Source organism: Chinchilla lanigera, unplaced genomic scaffold, assembly GCF_000276665.1.
Source record: "Chinchilla lanigera isolate Chin_1 unplaced genomic scaffold, ChiLan1.0 scaffold00024, whole genome shotgun sequence".
Taxonomy (NCBI): domain Eukaryota; kingdom Metazoa; phylum Chordata; class Mammalia; order Rodentia; family Chinchillidae; genus Chinchilla; species Chinchilla lanigera.
In genome coordinates this window covers 2,152,574-2,176,243 of record NW_004955425.1, presented here as the reverse complement: position 1 = coordinate 2,176,243, position 23,670 = coordinate 2,152,574, and the positions used below count along the sequence as shown (strand labels likewise).

At 40.0% G+C, this 23,670-nt stretch overlaps 1 long non-coding RNA gene across 5 annotated transcripts in view; it reads left to right on the top strand.

The window, feature by feature from the left end:
* The window catches only part of LOC102010922, a 94,385-nt gene that overhangs the window by 32,247 nt on the left and 38,468 nt on the right, over nucleotides 1-23,670 (top strand). For all 5 annotated transcript variants that reach the window (XR_001234282.1, XR_001234280.1, XR_001234279.1 and 2 more), the window contains 2 exons: nucleotides 16,364-16,416; nucleotides 16,777-16,842. This is a non-coding gene — a long non-coding RNA (uncharacterized LOC102010922). The remainder of the gene's footprint in view (nucleotides 1-16,363; nucleotides 16,417-16,776; nucleotides 16,843-23,670) is intronic.

Sequence of the window (23,670 nt, the reverse complement as noted above, 5' to 3'; positions counted from 1 at the left end):
CAGATCTACTTCAGCCTTGAGGGCAATAACTTCTTCTAATATTTATTAATAACTAGGTTGGCTCAATGTTTTGTTTTTCTCTTCCAACCTTTCAATGTCTGTGAAACATTCCCTGTATTAAATATCCTCTGTTTGAAGTAACTAACATGGTTTCTATTAGTATATATTACATATATTAATTTTAAAAAGATATATTCAAATGCAAATAGTAAGGTTAAGTATTCATATAGTCACGTGAATTGTGTGCATCAGATTGATCTTCTTTTATTCTTTTCTAATTTTTTTTTTTGGTACCAGGAATCAAACTCAGGACCTTGCGCTTGCCAGGCAGGAGTTTATGCCACTGAGCTATATCCCCGGCCCTGATCTTCTTTTATTCTGATTTCACTCATCTGAAATTTACTGAGCACCTGGTTTGTACCAAAAAAACTTCTATGTTTCTGCACATGGTAAAAGAAAATGAAAAAGACAGTTCTTGTCTTAGAGAAGGCTCAGCAAACTTGGTGCTGGGACAGGAGAGGAGACAGAGGTCACAGTGAGCCAGGAAATTACGGTGTGGCAAAACTGGCTAGGGAAACAAACATGACCTGTTAATTACAAGATTCTAGAACGTTTCCCAAGGTCTTGCATGGACTTCTCATGAGAACTTGAACAGGCTTTTCAATAAGATGGCCTAGACCTGACATCAGGTGCAAGCCCTGAAAAACCTGGTAACATTTATTTGGTAGCTCTTCTGAAGGTCTTTTAGAAAACTATGCAGTAACAACAGGGCAACAGGATCACATGAGGACACCCTTTCCCATCCATGGCACATGAAGTTAGGAAAGCCTCTCTAAGCCATCCCATATGCACAGCCATAGTGGGGAAAGAAAAGATAGGAAGATATTAGAGTGAGAAGCAGAATCTAAGACTAAGATTAAGAAAGCAGGGGTTTTCAGGACCCTTAAATATTTCTGTGGTTGGAGAAGCACTGGAGGACAACAGCTAGAGCTGGAATGATAGGCAAGGGGTCAGATCACGAAGGACAGTACCTACCATGTTTAGGAACTGGCAATGGAAAACCAGTGAAAATGGTCACACCAAATGGTCACATAGGAAGATGGTGCTAACTAAAAAGAGAAGGACAATATATTTTCTTGAAGCTAGCAAGTGACTAATGCATGAGTTGAAGTATTCATGGCTCCTTTTTTGTTCCCTAAATGTTTAATGAATATCCACTATATTTCAAACTATGAAATTAATTCTGGAAGCATAAAGTTAAATGATTTACATGTCTTCAAAGAGTTCACAATCTAATAAGAGAGAAAGAATCTAAGACAGTTGCGATAATTATTACCAAAATACAAAAGAAGAAGGGACTAAGCAGAGGAAAATAGATGTCACAGAGGAAGTGCTATTGCCTTAGATAGCACTAGGTAATCCGTGCTAGATAAAACAGCAAGAATATGACTTTCAATTAAAGAAAGCACATTTGCATCAGTCTGGGGACAAAATGTTCTTAGTGTGCTCAGAGAAGGGCAATAAATCTGATGTATTTAGGCCCCGAGGTGTACAGACTGGTTGGAAATGAAGTTTAAAGGCCCTGTTGTATAAGATCTTATGAACTTAGTTGACAATGGAACATTTCTTCTAGGTGATGAGGAATGACTGAAGTTTTTTTTTTTTTTTTTTTTTTTGGTTTTTCTCCGGTACCGGGTGACTGAAGTTTTTTTAAAGGGATGGTGACTGATGAAATAAGAGTCATACTTTAGAAAATTATATCTGGAAAACGGAATTGAGGAAGAGAGACCTGCAGCATGGAGCTGGGTATCATATGAGGTTCAGGCAATCGCTCAGGAGGAAGCTGCCAAGGACTTCAATTTTATTGCCATTCTCTGATTAATATCAGAAAAGTTAAAGAAATTTGGATGATATATTATGGAGACAAAGGTATTGGGAAATCATCATTGTTATAGATTGTTAGCCAAATTTTTTAAATGGTATAACTACAATGGTGGCATATGCCTGTAATGCCAGCACTTAGGAGGCTGAGGCAGGAGGATCATGAGCCTGAGCTACATATTGAGTTTAAAGCCAACCTAAAGTACATGGTAAGACCCTGTCTCAAAATATTTTATATCTCCAGAAGGTTTGAAAAGTAACTTTTAAAAAAGAATGCATCTGGAGAGGTTGTCTGCTAAGAGATAGAGATCGGATGAAATTAGCTTTTAGCTCTATACCATTTTGTATGTGTTAAATAGATAGAGATATATATCCACAGATTACATGTATGATATAAAAACTACATTATATAATTGTGTAATAGAAGATATATTATTTATAGTTATACTACCCATTGAAAAGCAATTTAATGCCAGGCATGGTGGCATATGCCTGTAATGCCAGCACTTGGGAGGCTGAGGCAGGAGGATCATGAGCCTGAGCTACATATTGAGTTTAAAGCCAGGCTAAAGTACATGGTAAGACCCTGTCTCAAAAATAAACAGAAAATTTTAAGAAAAAGTGCTAGTAACTTAAAAAATCACATTTATTCTCAGTCTTCTTTAGAATCTCCTTTTATTTTTGAATCCCAAGGTCAATCTTTGGTGTCAAATTACTAGTAACTCTATCACAACTTTGGCCATAGAACTAATTGTAGTTCTTTTTCATTTACTATCTCAGATTCAGATTCAAACTATTAGCTATTCTATCCAACATGCTGGTAAAATACATCCAATGCTTCAAATGTAAGAAAAAAAATGAAACCTAGTTTGTCTGTGTAGAGTTCTGAGTCATTTCTTTTCAGAGAGTTCAGACAGCTCCTTAACTTTTCTCTGAGTGATATCTTTAAGTAAAATAAAATGATAAAGCAGACTTTTAAATGACAATGAGCAAACCAAGGGTCTGGTATACAAAAAAGTGGAAAATCCTGTGAACTTTCTATTCCCAGTGTGCATAAGTACAGATTACCTTCCTCATGCAAACACAGATACAGACTTAGAAAATTCCGTTAATCTCAAAGTCTAGTAAATTTTAATAAGGAATAGAAGCAAGGTTATTTATTTGTTATACAATATCATAAAGACTGCATTGAGAGAAACTCTTGGAAATGTTTAGATAATTAAGTAATTAAAACATTCATGATAATTCACCACCTCCCCAGGTATTTCCTGAATACCTACTGAGTACCAGGGCACTGTGCAAACATCGCTATAGGGTTACAGTGATGAGTGAGGAATCTTTATATAATCCCAGGCCTCCCCAGATCCCTTTGTGAGAAGCACTAAATTATGAGGAACAGTTTTAAATTTTATTTTTGTGGTGGGTCTTGTTACGTTACCCAGCCTGGTCTCTCACTTGTGGGCTCAAGTGATCTTCCTGTCTCAGCATCCCCAAGAGCTGGCACTCATCTCATAGCACCATGCCTGTGCCTGGAAGTTCGACACTGTTACAGGAAGCACATTTTTCTTCATAATTAAGAATCAGAAAAAAGTCAAGTTCCCTCCTCAGAACAGGACTTCTCAGATCTTTTAATATGCAACTTGGACCTTCAAGAGAGGGACATGGTATGCAGTCTTTCCCTAAATTATTTGAACACAATAGCTTTTTTTGGTTTGAGAAGCTGAAAGAATTAGTGTCTACGCAGCATATGCTAGGGAAGTACCAGCCTCAATGATGACAGAAGCACGGACATATATGTGAAAGCTCAAAAGCAAAATAAAACAGTCATAAAACCAGCTGGGATTAACTGGCCAAAGTGTTGGTATAAAGGCAGAAGTAGAGCTTGAGCTCTGAAAGGGAGAAGGCAGTGGTGGTCTAGAGTTACAAAGACTGGCGGTGCATAAAGGGCTGGGACCAAACCTAAAAGGAGGGGAAGCAGCTGAGAGTGATGAAGCTATTATTATTTATACTGACAGTTTCCCAGAGCGGGGTCTCATCATCCAAGGAAGAGTTAAGTCAACATAGGACGCAGTTGGAAAGGGCAGTGAGTAAGTCAAGATCTGAGCACTAAAATTTCTCACTGCTATTGGGGTATTGCTACCCCCAGGCTCTCTCAGGGGACTGAGCTAGGAAATATATGTGTGTAAAACCGTGAGTTCACAGTGATAGCTCTGATACCAATAAAACATCATAGGGTCATTCTACTTTTGTCCCTCCTAAGCCTATTTTGGCTCCCCCTGATAGGAACACCTTCCTTCAGCCTCTTGGACTCTGGCTTTTCATGCCAGCTGCCCCCTTGGGCTTCCTTCTAACAATGCCAACATCATAATGCTGGGCCTTTGACGTCTTGCTCTAGGACATGGTGGCTCACGTTTCTCTTCCCCTGAACAGATACCAACGTTTCTGTGCCCATGTAATAGCTTTAGGGTAGAATTCTTCAGGAAGGGGAGAAGAGAAATGGGAAGAGCTTAAAATGTCTTTTTAATTAAAATAAAATTTCAGAGTCTCAAGGGTGACATGGAAGTAGTAAAGCAGTTTGCCCTTAAGAGAATTGAAACAAGAAGCATCTTGGTTATAACATGAAGCTTCCTTAATGCTTTGCCACTACATAAAAACTTGGGATGTTAAATTGGGCATTGTACCACACACCTGTAATCCCAGCAGTCAGGAGGCTGAGGCCGAGGATTACTGTGAGTTCCAGGCCAGCTTGGGCCACACAGTGACTTCAAGGCCAGTCTGGACTACAAAGTGAGATCTGTCTCAAAAAAAAAGTCAAAAGAAAAAAAGGAATTTGAGGATTGTCTTAGCATAACCTTTAAAAGGCAGGGCTTAGCCCTAAAATGGGTAAGATTTAACTTTCTGCCAGCTTCAAGGGAAAGTATTCTCAAATCAGACTGTTTTGATTTAAAGAAAAAGAAAAATGTATTATTTCTTGACCACTTTGAGTTCGTAATTGAAATTTCATATTTGCTATAAACAGAAATAGAGAAATTTTGTGGAAGGAAATTTTGAGGTCATAGTACAAAAGTGGACTAATTAAACATGGTCAGAGAGGCAGAGAGATCAACACCGGGGGCTGTAGATTCGGTGAACATGTACTAATAGCCTGGTGCTAATAGTTCAAAACCACTCAAGCAGATGAGATCTCCAAGGATGGGATCTCCAAGGAAGAAAGAATAGACAAATAATGTCCCTAAACATAGATCCTTGCCTGATCACGTGAAGCTGGGGTGCGAAGAGGGAACGCAGACACCACAGGAGACCCAGACAGGATGAGACCACTGGTGAGTCAGCATACTGCATCAGACAGGAAGCCAAAGGACCAGGATGAGGTTAATAGAATCCATGCTTCAGAGAGAAAAAGCAAATTGAGCCTGAGGAGCCATTTGATCTGCTAATGCTCTTAGATGTGCAAATCAGAAAAATTGTGAAAATAGAATTCTACTTCAGCCACTTGGAGAGTGAAGATCAAAATGCCTCTGAAAACATAATAGATCATTCTAAGAATTCATTGGTGAAAAGTAGGGAAACAAAATAGTGGTTTGAAGGGAGAAGCATAAGGTGTTAGCAGAAGAGTTTACTGTTAGGGGAAAAAACCTCAGTTGGATGTTTAATAATGACCATTTTCCCTACCTTCAAATAGTATTAGTGTAGAACATTTGTTATGATCCTAGAGTTTTATTTTTAGAAAGCTAATTCACTCAACTCACCCACCCAGTATAAAAATAAATTTGAATGCAAAATGTAAATGTGATAAAAATAACTGTTTTGAAATCCCTCGTACAGATGGGAAAAATAATATTTTTCCAAGTCAAAGATAAGTAGTTTCTTTTACATAACAATTGCCAGTGCAAGGGAAGAGGTGGGTAGGGATTTGGGTAGGAGAACTGTGGAGAAAAGCTCAGTTTGGCCAGTGGTGGAGAATGGGGCCTTTCCAAAGCAAACCTTTGTCAGCTTTGTTGCCATGTTACCCCAGTGTTGGAGAAAAAGTTTGTTATCTTCCTTGTACAGTTCACCATTCTTCTCTCCATATAATACAACAAATCTTGTGCATAAGTTATTTGCAATGAATCTCTAAGAAAATAGTGCAAAGAAAATCCTAGAAACCCATGTAAGAAAACGTCAGTGTGCCATCTCAGCTCTTTACCTATTTGAAATTGATTTGGAAAGATCAATCTAACTAGAAGCATGAAAACAAGGGTAATAATACATAGGCTAATTTTATTTCATATTTAAAGAAAAATAATGAGACTAGCCAGAGCTGGAGTGGGTACAGCTGAATATGAAAGAAAGTTATGAACTACTCATCCTATAAAAGCTTGTTATCATATATGACCCATGAACAAGCTACTGGCATCATCGAAGAGCTTGTGTTTTTTTTGTTTTGTTTTGTTTTGTTTTTTTTTTTGGTTTTGGTTTTTCTCCGGTACCAGGAACTGAACTCATGACCTTGCGCTTGCCAGGCAGGCGCTTTTGCCGCTGAGCTAAATCCCCAGCCCCGAAGAGCTTGTTAATAAAACAGTCGTGGGGTCCCATCCCATACCCACTAAACCTGAATGTGCATTTACAGGTGATCTGTCTAGACATTAAAGTTTGGAAAGGACTGTTGTCTAATTATAGTCAGGAGCTGTAAGATGATTGGTATGTTAAGAAGTTCTCTAAAATTTCTCCAGAGATCAGACACCTGAGAGGCAAAACTAGTCTGTTGGAAAGGAAGCATTCAGCCAATTAGTAAAACATCAATCAGGAATTCATCAACAAGGATTTGAGAGAGAATTGAAAGACCAGAAATCTAGCAGCTACAGAAACTGTGGAATAGGCTGAATATAAGTCTTATCAACTTTTCACAATTGCAGAATCTATGGCCTAAGTAGAGATCAAATTTATATAGGACTGAAAGGCTGACCCAAAACTATAAACAATTTTGATTAAGGCAAGACCTGGAAATGTTCTGAAAAACTAAGGGAGGACAGCTCGAACATGGGTAGAACTGCAAAAAGAAGTGATCAGATGATGTGCTTGACTCCAGAGTGCACCAAGGACTGGGGATAGTCTATAAAGGAACCTTATAGGGTCTTCATTTTATACTAAGAACTCCTCGCACAGGGTTAGAGCTATTTGGAACATTCTTAGATGGCTACCTCTAAGCAAAAGCAAAATAGATTAGAATACTACTTTCAGGAGTGAGTCAACTTCCTGCCACTGTTAGTATGGAGATTCCTCAAAAAACTAGGATTGGAGGTTCCATTTGACCCAGCTATTTCCCTTCTGAGTACCTTCCCAGAAGAATTAAAAATATCATGCAACAGTGATATATATGTTCCCATGTTCACAGCAGCACAATTTGTAATAGCTAAATCTTAGAAACAACCCAAATGCCCATCAACCAAGGAATGGATAAAAAGAATGTGGTATTTTTATACAGTGGAGTATTACTCAGCCATAAAGAAAGATGAACTTGAGACTTTTATAGGTAAATGGATGTAACTTGAGACCATATTCATAAGTGAAATAAATCAGACTCACAAGTGTAAACGTCATGTTGCCTCGCTGATGTGAGAAACTGAAAGAGTTAATAAGTTCTAAAATGTACAATAGATACTGAAATGGAAAGAAATTGTTCAAAAGGAAAAGGGAACTCTGATGTGTGAAAGCAGAAAGGAAAATAGGGAAAAGGGAAAAAAGACAAGTCTGTTATACTTTAGTATCTCTTAGTTCATTAAAAAGGAAGGTTTGTGCTATCATTGATGGGAGAAATTTTTATGCCCATATCTTGTACCCTGAGCAACTGCTTTAAAGATAACAACATATAAGGTATTAACTATCGTTATTCTCTTATTATTTTGTTGTGAATTTTTTTTTACCTTTTTTCCATAAAATAAAAAAAAATATTCTCCCACATGTTCTTTCTTGTTATCTCTAATTCCACTTTTGGAATTCTCCCCCCATTCCAGCCAGCTTTCACCTTTCTCTTGCACAGCGTCTCTAGGTCTCTAGTTACCTCCTGAAGGGCGCGTTTATAAGCTTCTTTACACACCTCCCCTTCACAGCCACACCTGTCCCTGCCAGTTACCCTCTTCTCTGAGCACTCATGCAGAGTGTGGGGTGGTCATGCTCGAGCTACCTCACACTTGCCCTTCCATAGAATCAACGAGCCCTGCTCCGCCACTGCAGACAGATCTTAGGAGTTGGCAGTTTTGCCTGTTTACCAGTGCTTCCTGTGTTCCCTTCAATACCGGGAACACTTTCTTCCAATCCCAAGGGGAGCTTGAAAGATGAATTATTTTCATAATAGACTGTTTTTGTCAGTGGTCTAGTCTTTCAGTCAGGAACAGCTACATAATTTGAAGGACCCAGTGCAATGCAATAATGGGTCCCTTGTTTAAAAAGTGTTAAGAAATTTCAAAACAATAAGAGTAAACCATTTAACTAACCAAGGGTACAGTCCTTTTAAATGCAGAGCCAGTGAAACTACCCAGGTCGCATTCTTAGCTTGTTAGCTTGGTGAGTATCAGAACCAGAGACATTAGTGAGAACACAATAAGAATTCAGATAAAATCAAAACTCCCGTTCCCCAGTTCCCAGGGAAACACTCTCCATGCTTACAGTCTTCATTTCTCACCTCTCACTGCTCTAGCAAGGGCCTGTCTCCACTGGAAGGTGGGGGGGCGGGGAACATGTGAATGACTCAGTACATCTCCTCATAAAATGATGTGGAAGAAACCCCCAACAGGGTAGGCCAGAGGCGTCATCATCACCATCATCACCATCATAATTGGAGTGTGGAACAGTGGGACATATGACCTGAAATGCCGTGCCCTTATGCATCCTCATTTCAAGCTGCGAAAGCCCAGAGGACTACACTGGAGATGGAAGCTGGAACCCAAGCCGCAGCAAGCCTCCTTGCTTTCTTTGGGACCGAGCCGAAAGAAGATAAAGAAAGTGTTGTAGTAGGCAGCAGTAAACAGGCAAGGGACAAGCAGCGCTTTAATAAAACAGACCTTTATTGGGGCTAAAATGACCTCGGGCTGACCCCACCCTAAATCCTGGCAGTGTCTAAGGACTGGAATTTAGAGTAACAAAAACGCCAGCATTGCCAGCTGCATCCCTTGCATACATAACAGAAAGCATGGCAGAAACCCACAAGCAAAGAGGAATACATAAATGCCATTATCCAGTATTTCAGTCCAAACTTATTTTTCAGTCTGGATGACTATGCTTCTGCCTTTTCTGCCTCATATTTCTGTCTGTGACTCATAGGGAAGGCCTGGGTGCAAAGAATATCCGAAAGACCTAAAATAGGTCTTCCTCCGTCCCTCCAACAAAATGAGTTTCCTGAGGCATTTGCTTCTCCCTTTATTAAGCAGGCATGAATGACAATATTGCCTGGGCTGAAGCACTCATCTCTATCACTGGTAAATAGAGAAAAATGAGCTACGTTCACAGAAAACCATGCCAGAATCTCATTGATTAACATTCCATGCCACAGCCTCACTTTGAAATTAAAAACACTCTCAATGACACCAAATAGAAAAGGCATTGCAGGAAAAATATCTCTTAAGACAGGGTTGTCATTAAAGCATGCCAAAAATAGAACTGTTTTTATTTAACCATCCTCACTTCTCGTGGCCCTTCCCCCTCCAGCAGCCCTGGCAGACAGGAGGCTTTACTCAGTTAAATCAAAAGAAACACAGAAAGTAACTCCATCCATTTGAATTTTAGAAGCTTCAAAAGCAGACCTTTGGATAATACCTCGTTAATGTGCCTCTCCTGTTGCAAGTGTAATTAAGGCAGTGATGTGGCCAGATCTAAAATCTAGCTGTTTAGTACTTTATAAGAGAAATTTTCAGTGTCTTAACTATACATCAGATTCTGCCCCGCTGCCATTGTCTTAGTTCTGTCCCTCATCTCCCCTCCCCCCACACAGATTCTCAGTCAGTCCCCCTGTCTCCAGCTTTAGGCCCATATTTCATGGGGGACACCACTGCATCTTCAGATTGGAAGGACCAGACTCATGCAGACTTGTTTGGCTTTGCAAATATAGCAAGTCACTTGGTTTGGCTTGGTTTGGTTTGGTTTGGTTTGGTTTGGTTTGGTTTGGCTTGGTTTGGTTTGGTTTGGTTTGGTTTGGTACATTGTGAATGCCTTCCCAGGGGTCTGTGCGCCTGCTCCTCTGTGTCCTCAGTATTCCCTCCTCCTTTTCTTACTCAAGATCTGCCACCCTGTGACCCAGGCCACTTTCCTGCTTGCCTGTCTCACAGTTGTTTCACCTCTACCATCCTTGTCTCTTCTGCCTGTCTCATCACCCTCTATTGTGTCTCACTGCTTTTGAGCTCATTACCCCACTCTCTGATTCTCAGCTCTGTTTGAAAATTTGATGCATTGTTCCAGGCCAATTTGAAATGTCAAGTTTTCCAGGAAGTGTTTGTTATTCTGTGCAATCAATTCAGTGTGGCAGAAAAAACAAAGCTCTGATATCAGCTAGACCTGGTTCAAATCCTAGCTCTTTTGCATATCAGGTACAAGAGCTCACAATTTCCTTAATGTTCTGGAAGCTCCCACTAGTGATTTGTAGCATGAGAATGATTATACTGCCATTAAAGACCTGTTTTGAATATAAAACTGCTCAGTCTTCTATTCTTACATCTGGTAATCTGAGCAACTTCATTAAAGATAACAATATATAATATAACAACCACTGTTAATCTCTATCATTTAGCTTGAAACTCTGTATCATTTTTAATGTCCTTGCTTTGTGTTGTTTGTATTTTACTATTGTTCTTTTTTTGTACTATTTTCTTTAAAATAAAAAAAAGAATACATGTGTAACTCCTGGCGCAGTTACCAATTATTATTATGGTATGTCCTTGTGCTTTCATAGAACATGCAGCATTCTCTACACTTGTCTTTCAATAAAGACGTGTACCTGTGTCTGTCTCCTCTGCGGAATCACAGAACAGGACTCTCATCTGCTATATCATTACATTCCCAGGTTCCCTATCCTGACACTCAGTACATGCATATTAAATATGTGCTTGCTTAAATTGTCTACTTTGCTTTAATGGAGCTATCATTTGTTTAGTTAATATACCATTGGAAAAAACAAGGCTAAAAAACCTTGCCAACTGAAATAATATTTATATTTATTTCCTCATTTTTAGGTTGTTGTCCACATGACTTAGATTTTAATTCTCCAAATTATTATATAGCAGTAATAATTTATTACTTGTGGCAGTGTGTATGCATAAATATATTTTTAATGTTTCATTATAGTTCTATAGTGCTTCCTACAGTCCAGAAGGAGTTTTTAAGTACTCACATGCATTCTGTATATAATCCTCACAACAAACCCAGGAAGTAGATACTATAATAATTTTCCTTTTTACAGATGAGGATACTGAGGCTTAGAGAGGTTAAGAAACATGACTGGGGTCTTGCAGCAAGCATATGGTGAGCCTGATTTCAAACCCAGTAGATCTATCTCTGAAGAATAAGATCTTTACCACTACCTAGTACAGCCTTTAATTTACTATCACCAAATAAATCATAAAGTGAAAAGTAAATAGAATCAACCCAATCTTTTGTTGTTTCTCAATCAGTTTGACCTACTTCAAGTAGTATTTTGATTGACCAGATGAGGAGCCCATGTGTGAGTTTGTGTGTGATTGAAGATGACTGACAGATGTTTTACTCACGCAACTGACCTGCAGACCCTGGCAGGTAGCTCCGAGTCTTCTGAAAGCCCCTTGTCCGCTCCCCTGTAGACACAGGTGTAACTTGCCAAGGAAAGCAATGATGAGACAGGTGTACAGCAGTGGGGCTGTCACTCTGTATTGGAGAGCCAGGTCTCCAAAGAAGTAAAGGAAGGGGAAGCTTGCCACAGTCAGTGACAGGCAGGAAGGAGTGGCCCTGAAAACGACCTGAAGCTTAGAGCTGAAACTGTGAGAAGACTCACGTAGTTAATAGCAGCAGCCTCCCATCTGAAGAGCTCATGGCCTTCTTGTGGCTGTAGGGATGCCCCATGTGGCTCCTGTGTTTGGAGAATCCAGGCAGACCCACTGCTAGGATGTTGCTGTCTGTGTTCCATACTCTTGGTCTACAGGACACCAGAAGAGTCTACTGCAGTGCTTCCCAAACTGAAGTGCAGGAAAATCACCTAAGAATCTTTTTAAAAATACAACATCTAACTCAGCAAGTTCAGAATTGTCTGAAATTCTGCATTTCTAACAAGTTTCTGGGTGGTGCTGATGCTGCTGGTCCACGGATCACACTTCAAGCTGAGAGAGTGTGTGGGATACTAGCCTCAGGACAGAGATTTATGTAAGATGTTTCACTACCAAGAACATCTTTTATTTTTTGAAAGTTTATATGACAATGGTAAAATAGCCATTCTTACTGCAAGAAGATGGAATCTCCAATAAGATGGAATAAGATGGAATCTCAGTATCTTTTGATTTGTATTTTTCTAATGGTTAAAGATTCTGAATATTTTTCATGTATTTATTGGCCATTTATATTTCTTCTGCGAAGTGTCTATTCATTTTGCTTGCCTATTTTTTTTTTTATTTTTTTATTTTTTTTTGGTTTTTCTCCGGTACCGGGAACCGAACTCATGACCTTGCGCTTGCCAGGCAGGCGCTTTGCCACTGAGCTAAATCCCCAGCCCCGCTTGCCTATTTTTTGATTAGATATTTTACTCTAGGAGGGTCTAATTTTTCAGTTCTTTATATATTCTAAATATTAGTCCTCTGTCTGAGGCATAGCTAGTAAAAATTTTTAAAAGGATCTGTTAAAGTCTATAATGTGTCAGGGTATGCTGCAGTTTTTAAGAAGGGTCTGTAGATATCAATAGGTAATACAACCACCATTGTTAATTCCCTACCACTTTGTTTGTAACTCTCTATTGTCTGTATTGTGCTTGTGATATGTTGTAAAATGTTGTATGTCTGTTAATGTTTCCCTCCTTTTATCTTTAAAATAAAAAAAAAATTTTTAAAAAAAAAGGGTCTGTAATATGCAGAATTTCCAAAATTTGTGCAAGGAACACTTTTGAGCAGGTTATCTATTAGCATATATATTAGTTAAGATTCAGGTTCAATTTTTAGTAACTAAAAATATCAAATAACAGTGAGATTTTTTCCTTTTCCTGTAAAAGACATCTAGATAGTCTAGGTTTGCCATGGTTCCTAACAGCCTCAGAGGCCCAGGTTCTTTCCATGGTGTCATTCTATCTTCCTCAGTGTTTGGCATCCATATCAATGTCTGTGTGGCAGCTCCACCTTTGGTCATTACAAACCCATAATGCCAACAGGAAGAGGGACAAGCAGGAGAAGGTCATACACATTTTCCTTTTTAATCACAGTACCAAGGAGGTGCACACCCCATTCCTTCACATCATTGTGAGAAGTTCACCACATTTGCAAAGTGCAGGAAAGACTGGACAATGTGCTTCTCATTCTAAGCATTCATAGTTACAACTGAAAATTAAGGGTACTGGTTCCAAGAAAGAGAAAGTGGATAATAGGGAACAATGAACTCTCTCCAACATGGCCTCTTAAAGAACTGGTAAAAATAGTTTGGGAATGATGATCTGATCTGATCCTTTACTTTTGCACAACTTGTTAGATAAGCCAGGACAAACATCTGAGTCTCTTGTTTTCACTCCAGATATTGCTCAATTCATTGATGGTTCTTCAGATGAAATTCTTCCTATCTCTGGTGAAAGAAAGGAGGCCCCAGGGAGCCCTTGTCTTGGCTGCAGAAAGTTGCAGCCCTCTTGGGAGCATGCGGTTGGTGGGTTGCCCAGACCAGCTCTCACTGGACTTGGACAAGTAGTGTGACAAAAAAGGGGCAAAACCACTAGAAAATGAAACTATGGGTCCATTGTTTTGCCCTTGAACACATCTATACCAGTAGGCAGAGGAGAGCATCTGAAGTTATATTAGTCGAGTTATTTTATAGTGAGCCCTGTTTTTATGAAAGAGTCTGTAAATGTCTCACTGCTCCATCCCTACTTCTCTGTCTTTAGATTTTGACAGCCTGCTGTGGGAGGCAGTGAACCTCCTTTTCCCACACTGAACCACCGAGCAAAGTCATTTAGTTCACGCTAAATACGAAAGAAATTGAATAGGAGCTAAAAAGAGGCAAATGAAACATGTATGGACCATCTCCTGTGTGCTTGTATACTAGCATATATATTTATATTTATATATTTGATTCTCATTAGACTCGATAACATAATCTAATAATGAATAAGCCAGGAGTTTCGCCAGGTATCTATGTCTCTAAAATCCATCTCCTTTGATCTGGATGGAAATCAGGAGCCTTCTGCATAGCTTACTTTCTTTGTCTCCTGATCTACCATTTCCCCTACCACATTCTTTCACACACTGACTTTGTGTTCATTGTTTCCCAGTAATTAGTAAATTATAACCTCTGCATCTCAAATTCTTGACATTCATTTGCTGTTTCCCAGTAATTCATTCCATTTGGTATTTGCTTTGAAAAGGAAACCCAAGCACTCACTAATGCTGCATGCACTCACTGGCCTGGACGGGGCTCTTCACCTCATTTATCACATCGGCTGCTGGTCCTGAAGGCTGACAGGCAATTCAGGCTTTCTGAATGCAATTCAGGCATTGATTTTAATCTATAAAGCTTTAGCGTCTGGGCTTTGGCTGCCATGGAAATGAAATAGCTTCTTGGATACTTTTTCACATGCTGCTAACTGTTCCGAAATGTGGGTTCCTCGAGAGATGTTTCTGTACTTGTTCTGATGTAAGAATGTCCAAAAAACATAGATTCTTAACGTTAATGATCACTGTCAATGCAGAAAAAAAATCACAGCCAAAGACAAATACACAGAATATGCTCATATTCATGGCGCTCTTCAATGAATTTATTGATAATATCTGCTCAAAAAGAAGTTTAAAAATGCAGACCACTATGTAGTTAGTTCAGTTAGTTTTAAAACAGGAAATCCCTAAGTCCAAGCAGGACCCTAGATGCCAGGAAGCCAAGGGGGAAAAGCGCAATGTTTACCCTTTCGTGTGTAATCTGATTTTCCTCTCACACACATGAGAAGTCTGTGGCAGAAAAATGATCCTAAACTGTACGCATTGTTGAGGAGGGGTGGTGGGGTTGGGAGTGGATAGGAACTCTGAAAGCTTGGTGCTTCCACTAAAAGTATGGTATCAAGAAATGAGCCATCAAGCCATGAAAAGACACGGGGGAAACAAAGGCCGATTATTAAGTGAGTGCATATTAGTAAGCCAATCTGAAAAGGCCATAGATTCCAACCGTATGACGTCTGCAAAAGGCAAAGCTATGGCGCCAGGAGATACGTGGTTGCCAGGGTTTAAGTGAGAAGAAGGGATGACCACATGGGGCACTGGGGACTTTTAAGGAAGTGAAACTACTCCATATGATATTATTATGATAGATGCCTGCTATGATATACTGGTCTAAATCCATAGAATGTGCAATAGTAATAATGAACCCTAATGTAAACTGTGAACACTGGATGATAAAGATGTGTCAATATAGGTTGATCAGTTGTGACTCTGGTGTTCTGGGATGTTGATAATGGGGGAGGCGATGGATGTGTGAGACCAAGGGGTATATGGGAAAGGAATCTCTGCACCTTCCCCACAAGTTTGCTGTGAACATAAAACTGCTCTAAAAAAATAAAGCCTTGAAAGACTGGGGAGAAAAAAAGAGTGGTGGCAGGCAGTGTGCCCAGGAAATATGACACCACCTTTGTTCCAGTGGGCCACAGAGGCTGGGAAAGCGGGGAGGAGAAGAGAACTGCAAAGGGGATTTAAATGCTCTCCACCACTGTTCTGCTTTCATTCTCTTCACCAGAAGGTTCTGGCTGTCTGCCCTGACTACTCACGTGGCATTCATTCCAAAATGCAATTCCTTGCTTCAGCTTTTTAAATTCCGATGACATTGGCATTAGCAAAGAATGTGACAAAGCAGTTGACATGTTGACATATATCTCTAAAAGGATAGAACTTTAATTTAAAAATAAAAAAGAATGTGTCCAAAAGTAGGAAACCTGAGGAAAAATAAAAATAGGAAAAATGAACCAGAGACATTTTCAAGTAGCAAATGACAGCTGAATCCACTCGTGTAACTCTATTTTCCCATAGAAGAAGACTGTTAGACCATGACTTATAGAGAGAGAGTTGGATGGAGCATGGATTTAATTGGTTCCCTGCTACATAATTCCATATAAAATATTCCATAGCACCTGTAATTTAGAAGGCCAACCCCAGTCTCAACTTCTATGCACAGTGAAGGATTACTTGACTATAAGTTGTCTGGAGTCTCAACCTGTCATTTTTAATTATCCAGTTTAGGTTAGGATGTGAAAACCCCACTAGCACCAAGAACTTCACATTCAGTTGTGTAAGTGTTCCCTTTTTGGCTTTGATTTCAGCAAAGTCAGAATCAACTGGGAGATGTAGCTGACATCAGAAGTCATCAGCGCAGGTACGTGCACACTGGCTTGTTCCCAGAGTACAAGTTACAGCCCTGGGTATGTGAGATCAGAACAGCTGTGTGACTCAGTCACTTCCACCAAGAATCCCTCATAGCAGTTGCTTGGAATGTAAATACTGACTGACTGCTTTTTTTACTTTTCAAATGTGAATTTAAATGTAGCCTTATCTAGGAGTAAGCAACGGGCAGGAAAGGGAAACTTGCTTTATGTTGGGCCTTTCTCAAGCCAGCCTCTTGTAAAACCAATCCCGACAGCTTCAGGGCAGGTGTGGAAACTAGGAATAACATGTTGTGCATGGAAGGAAGAACTAAGCAACCATGAGAACCACTCTCATGACCCTTTGCTCTTAGGGGGCTGAAGTACCTGGCATTCCTGTCACAGGTCCTGCCGAGGCTCAACTCAGCCTCCTCCATAAGGTAAGCAAGGGACACTTGCTTCTGCTCAGTCTGCAGGTGTGCTGCATGCTAAAACTCTCTTAGACTACTTTTATGAAGAGCTTCCTTTAACCTCACCATCTGGAGCACCCACAAGGGTCCTGATGCACCCAGAAGTGAGGAAGTGCTGCACACCCCTGTCCAGCCTTACAACAAGGCTTTCTCTCAAGGCAGCTGCCTCATTGCTGAGAACAACAAAGAGGATATTGAAGATGTTGGTCTCCTCCAAGGAAAGACTTTGCTCTACTTCTCGTGCAGATTATCAGAGATAACAGACACCAACTGGAGCACACAGCAATTTCCCCTTCTTGGAGAATAGCACTGACTCCCAAGGATGTAATCCCAGTGGTCCCCTCTTTGCTAAGTGGCCCTGTTCTTTTCATACCTGACAATTCTGGGGGAGAAGGAATCCAAGACAAATGGATCAATCAGAACCCCACTTTCCTATGTGGGGAGATTACCCACCAATTACCTCTTGGGTAGATAAAAGTGTTACTGCTTCCCCACAGCCAGCTGTTGTCATTTAAAAATGGTTAGAAATTTAAACTGAACACCAACCTAGAGGGTCAGGCTAACCAGATTATTTCTACACAACTAGGACTGCAAGAAGAGGACCATCTTCCCTCTGGAGGAAGAATTCTCAGGACATAAGACCTTGATCTTGTGAGCATTTGTTTTTCACTAAGTTGAAAACGTTGGCCCATACATCAAAGCAGTAATGCTTCTTATCTTCAGAAATGAGAAGCACAAATAGGGAGTCTTGGGGACATTCGAACATCAGGCACAGCTGTGCCTCCTCCCCTTTGTTGGTAATTACATGAGGTGGCCCTTATTCCTCCAGGAATTTTTCTTTCTTGTCTTAGCTACTTAGCGGTGAGTTTTTATCACTTGCAATTGCACACTGGTAAATTTTCTCATCCTGACAGCTGGACTGTCCCATAATTAGATACACTGTCTTGTGTTTTTGGCCTCAAATCATCCATTTGTCTTCTCTTTCTTCAAGGATGCTGCTGAGTCAAGCCTGCTGCGTGGGCCACTCAGGGTTCCAGATTTCTTGAGGACACCACTCCTTTGTGTCCCTAGATTCATTGTGACTTTCTTCTCCTACACCCAAGGCCACAGGTTTACTTTTGTCTGTGAGTGGATTCCAAGTTTCTTGGCTCAGGGCCATCCCATCCTTTTATCACATCCTTTTATTACACCCTTTTCTGTGGTTCCATTGGATTTCTAGCAGATGATGGTGCGAAATTGGTAAATCTGCCCTGTCCTCCCTCTGAGACTGAACTTCCCTGCGCCCAAGAACTTCACTCAGTATCTTTTCTTCTGACTTGCCTTTTCCTCTTTTGGCATTAGAAACAAACCCATAGCCAATTAAAAATGATGTTCTCCTTTTGTGAGTCTGAGAGAGCCATGCTGTAAAGCTTTATTTTAAAATAGTTAACTTTAATTTCAATAGACTTTTAGAGATATTACTTCTAAAGACTATGTATAGAGTCCCTTGACATTCTCAGATTAAATACTTTCCATACAGCAGATATCTGAATTCTCTCCTGTTTGTGAAATTAGTATGAGACAGAACTCATTTTTTTTTTTTTTTTTTTTTTTTTTTTTTTTTTTTTTTTTCTCCGGTAGGGGAACCGAACTCAAGACCTTGCGCTTGCCAGGCAGGCGAGACAGAACTCATTTTCCATAGAAGCTGAAAAGAGCTAATACTCACTCTTCCGGTCTTGTTTGCTGCTAAGGATGAGGCATCAAGAATAGGCTTGGCCAACAGATGTACACAGAGGCTAATCAGGCATGGGTTGTCCGTCAGTCAGTGGCAGCAAAGGCAGCAGAATGGCAGCAGCAACAACCAGTGCATGGGGAAGTCACAGCCGTGGTACCACTATGAGATCCACTCCTGTGCCAGGAGAGCAGTGTCCAAATCAGAGACTACTTGTGGCACTGACCTTGACCATGATCTGGCTGCTCAGCCTCACTTTGTGCCAACTCATTTTCTATGCCTGGTTCTCTCCTCTCCTCCAAATTCTGTAATGGCCCAGTGTCCTTTCAATGCTTCCTTTCTTCATACCTCGACCACTTCCAGCCAGAAAGCATGAATGATGCTCATTGCTAGAGTTCATGATGTGCAGTCATTTTTTTTCTTGCAGCACAAACTAGGGATATATAATTGAAAGGCTGACATGTAAGAGCTTGTGGCTTCACTACAGAGTGAGTAGGGCATATGTCCAGTCTCACAACTCAACACAACGTTAGTTTCTCCTTGATAAAAGACAGTTTTTTTCTTTCTCCTGAATGTGTAGGAAAACTGAAGCTGTGACAGAAGTAAGAAAAGTACAGAGAAAAAAAGAGATGGTTCTTACCCAGAAAAATATGTTTTATAAATATGCAAGTTCTATGCATAAAAAAATCGCCAAAGATAGAATCACTTCAGTGTACTTCTCACATCTTATCAGAACAATGATATTCGGTAGGATTGTGTGGCTATCTGGTTTACCAACTAAACCAGAATGAAGGTGAAAGGATATGCTGTTATTTGGAATGCTGAGGTAACGGACAGGACGATTACCCTAAGTATTACAGTAGAGATTTGGGGATTCTGGGCCTTGGGGTCTCTCCAGCACTGCAATCATGTCGCTCAGCTACATTCTATCTTTTCCCCTTCAGGACCAAAGCTGGAGACTGACAAGTATCAACATGCCTGGCCTTTGCCCACCCCTCCCGATTCATGCAACTGGCAATCCATTCTACATTTGCACACATTCCTACAGAGGCAATTTCCATAGCAACAGTAGAACTATATAAAAAAAGGCACCTGAACTATGCTTTAAAGATAAATCATCCTCTTTAAGGAGTCTTCCACTCAAAGGAATCACAGGCTATTGCCATTTAGAATTTCTTAGCTCTTTGTCACATATTTCCATATGTACATTTCTAATCCTAATTCACTGATTTCTTTTTCAGTTTAATTAATTGCAAACATTTTAAACTTCCCTTTTTAGTTCTCCTTGATGGAGAGCCATGGTTCAGAAGCATTTTAATTGGGGGCTGGGGATTTAGCTCAGCGGCACAGCGCCTGCCCGGCAAGCACAAGGTCATGAGTTCAATCTCTGGTACCGGAAAAAAAAAACAAAAAAACAGCAACAAAAAAAAAGTATTTTAATCAACCAAAAAGGGAGGAAGAAAGAATCATTACACATTTTAGTGCCTTCCATGCACACAGCTATTTACCTATTATAGTTCATTTTCAGATACCCAGACAGAACAAGGCCACCTCTGCAGCTCAGGCTGAGCCTTGCACAAAATTGGCAAATTTTATGCGCAGCATCCTAATCCTGTGTTTCTTCACCAACGGAGCCAAAGAAAAGGAAGGGATTACACAGAGGGTCTGCACAGGGGAGACTGAGAAGGACAGTGGGAGAGCAGGAAACCCAGGGTTCAGGCACTAGGGCATCTATTTCTAAATTATTCATCCCATTAGAGTAGAGGGAAAAAAGTAGCAAAGACTGTTATTGATTCATTTTCTTATCTGAGGAGAATGATGTTCTGTAAGCAAGATACAAAATAGTTGGTGTTTGCTTCCTTGAATCCTGCTTGTCAGCCCCAATGAAGTCTCTCGTTTTTAATTTGAAGACATTTGTATGCAATGGTATACTTTTAAACAAAATATTAGTCATGTTTTAACTCCCTACAAGAATCTTTCAATTTTCCTGAGGCTGTTTCACCACTCCCTCTACTTCTACACTTTAGAGACAATATAGAAAAGCCTTGGCCATCTTGTATTTGGAAATTCAATTCATTCATCACTCATTTGTTTACTCACTCACACTAGAAGCATTCACTGGTCTCCTCCTCTGAGCCAGTCACGGTGAGGTAGGCTGAGAAATGGGCATGGGCATGGGCCTTATTCGCTTAGATCTTGCCATTAATAGAAAACACATCTGTTTATCATAATTGCAAACTGTGATAAGGGTTTTGGAGGGAAAGTACATGGTAATGTTTGAAGGATTAGGAAGTGGCTCTGCCTTCCATGGCATTCCATCATGAAGATCTATCTGTCTGAAGAATGAACAAGTCAACACATAAATCATCCAATCTATAAACTGAGTAAGTTAGATTAGATGGTTTTCCTCCAAACAGGCATGGAATCTGTATTCTGAAAAAGTTTCAGGGAATAAATGGTGAGTAAAGAAATAATTTAGGAACAGTGAACACTGATGAGCAAACTGGTCAGATAGCTCCAGAAACCGTATTTGCAGTAGGAAAGTACCACGTTCCACAGAGGGAATAAGAAGGACACAGACTGAGGGGCTGAGAGCACAGGAAACAACTGTTCTGAAGAGAGCCTTACCACACATGGCACACACCTAGAGAAAGGATGGCTGCAGGATACTGGCAGTGATCTTAAATTCATTTGTCATTAATACTCAAGCTATTCTAAGCTAATTTTCAATAACTTCATGACTAATAACAGACACAGGTGTTTGGCACTCTTCCTGAAACCAAAATGGCATCTTTGTTTTATTAGAGGTTTTCCAGATGGCGGTGTTGGATTCTGCCAGCTACACCAGATGGGAAGGGTTCCTCTACCTGAACTGAATCTGCACATTCCTCCAGCTGTTCTCTGCCAGTCCGAGCTCCTGAATGAGATAACACAAGGACTGGCTGAGTTAAATGAACATTCTTTATTCCTGGTTATGACATTATATCTGACTATAATTTATATTTACATCTGGTTATACACTTAATCCCTTTATGCTCCCTTACCTCAGTGAATTAGATCAAACAACACATAAATCCAGTCTCTTCTTCATTTTCCTTCATCTTAACCTGAAGCCTAGAACAGAACACAGTATGAGATTATGAACTGGTCCTGCCTATTCCTCTAGATAAAATGGCTCCCCCCAAAAAAGTCCATCAATCATTCAACTATAAGGCTCCTTCTGTCCTTTCAGGAAATTTGTCATCTATTGATAGAGCCATAACATGACAAAACATAGAAAGCAGTTTGGTCCAATGAGAAATCTTTTAGGCTGGAAATAAAGAGCCCATACCAGATGGGGGTCTGCCAGCCACAGACGTGGACTTGATATCACTCTTCTGAACTACAATTTCCTCATATGTAATGTCAGGAAGTTGGACTAGATAATATCAGAGGACTCTCCATTCTATTCAAAATAAATTTTCTCCATCTTCATCACTTCTCCCACCCAATCTACTACCATTTCATTCTCTTTCCTGGCTTCCCTGGTTCTGGTCTTAATGTCCTACAATACATTATTACAATCAGCGTTATTTTTTGAAACACAAATCATCTCTTGTCACACGCCCCTCCTCTACTTCCTAAAATCCACCCACTGCCTTTAGAACAAAACACAAGCTACATAGCAGGCCTCCTATGCCCCTCTAACTGGACTTCCCTGATTACCTCCCCAACCTTGACTTCCTGTGTTCTCCACTCCACCCCTTGTGCATTTACCACCAAAATCCTGCCCTAGCTAGTTCTGCCCACTCTTCCATCTAAAGAATTTTCTTCCCAATAGGCTTATCTCTTCTGGGATATTTGCTCCAGGTACCCCTCTTCTCTCTCTATCTTCAAAGTAGAACCAGGGGAGCAATAAAATAAGTAGCAGAAATCAAGATTAAATTCTAGTCCCATCAAGTAATTAAATAATGAAGGCAAGAGCATGAAAGATAAAGAGCAGATCTGAGTCATGTTAAAGTAATATTTGGTAGATAGTTTATTAATTCTTGACCTTCCTTAAGTACCTTTCCTTTTTCTAGCACACAGAGACCTCTTTTGTCATAAAGAAGAGGGTAAACATAGTTACATCTAAGCTTGTTGCTATACTCGGTGTCTAGTCTGATCAGTGGATGTCTCGCTGATTTGGATGTTAACATTTTTAATATCACAGCGGCTAGTGGCTTTTTAAGTGCCATGCTTCCTCTCTGAATCTCCCCTTGCTCTGTGCCAGGATACCAACCCTAAGCAGAGCTTCTTTGGGTTCTTTACAGTTTCCAAGGTCCCCTCAAGGCAGAAATCTCTGGATTTAAAGTTGTGAGACAACCCAAGAAACCACCTAAATTTATTTAAACACTCTGTTCATTAATCCTTATAATCCCTCAAAATTAACCTTCTGTTTCATAAGAAGAATGAAATAAGTAGCAGAAATCTGTATTTGTTTTAATATGAAAATACTTCAACTTACAGAATGGATTTTAAGTCAGAAAGGTAAGTTTGGCCAGCTGTTCTGCCAACTACCGCTGTATAATTAGTCCTGTCTGATCCCCCATGTACACCACATATGATTGCTGAACACATGTTAAACACCCTATTGACTGTGGCATCCTGAGGGTCAGAGTCTGTGCTTTGTCATCCATATCTCTCACCAAGACTAGATCATTCTTCTACATTAGGCATAAGTGCACCTATGGTTATCCTGTTTTTACCACTAGATGGAGAGCATGTATCCCAGAAGCTTTCATTCATTAGGAAATGAGAGAGCAAATATTTATCTATTCTTCATTAACCAAATCAACTTATTTATTCCTGACCATATTATTAAAACTAGCTCTTAATAAATGCAATTATATTATAAGATAACTTACAGAGCTAGTATTCTAAAAATAATGAAAAGACAAAAGCAAGGGAGAAATACTAACTTCAGGACAGTGATTATCTCCAGGGATCGGTTAAACTGGAACAGGGTGGGAGTAGAGAATTCTAAATGTACCTGATAGCTTATTCTAAAAAAAATTGGAGGCCAAAATGTCCAAAACTGCTAACTTTGGTTGAATTTTGGTAGTAGG